Source organism: Rhincodon typus, unplaced genomic scaffold, assembly GCF_021869965.1.
Source record: "Rhincodon typus isolate 14 unplaced genomic scaffold, sRhiTyp1.1 hic_rhity00000778, whole genome shotgun sequence".
Classification (NCBI taxonomy): Eukaryota; Metazoa; Chordata; class Chondrichthyes; order Orectolobiformes; family Rhincodontidae; genus Rhincodon; species Rhincodon typus.
The window spans coordinates 10,707-11,215 of NW_025966416.1; the positions used below are offsets into that span (position 1 = coordinate 10,707).

The window sequence follows — 509 nt, forward strand, 5'->3', positions numbered from 1 at the left end:
CATACATCCCACTCCCCGCTCTGTACCACTCCCATACATCCCACTCCCCGCTCTGTAACTCTCCCATACATCCCACTCCCCGCTCTGTAACACTCCCATACATCCCACTCCCCGCTCTGTAACTCTCCCATACATCCCACTCCCCGCTCTGTAACACTCCCATACATCCCACTCCCGGCTCTGTAACACTCCCATACATCCCACTCCCGGCTCTGTAACTCTCCGATATAGCGCACACCCCTCACTGTAACTCCCTGATATAAGCCACACCCCTCACCGTAACACACTGATAGACTCCACACCCTTCTCTGTAACTCTCCGATATACCCCACACCCCTCACTGTAACACACCGATATACCCCTCTCCCCTCACTGTAAAACACTGATATACCCCACACCCCTCACTGTAACACACCCATACACCCCACACCCCTCACTGTAACACACCCATATACCCCATACCCCTCACTGTAACACACCCATATACCCCACACCCCTCACTGTAACAC

The 509-nt window shown here is 53.8% G+C and overlaps 1 protein-coding gene across 1 annotated transcript in view; it reads left to right on the plus strand.

Moving 5' to 3' along the window:
• The window catches only part of LOC125481070 (tyrosine-protein phosphatase non-receptor type 6-like), a 6,245-nt gene that overhangs the window by 830 nt on the left and 4,906 nt on the right, over positions 1-509 (plus strand). The gene's annotated exons all lie outside the window — the stretch shown is intronic.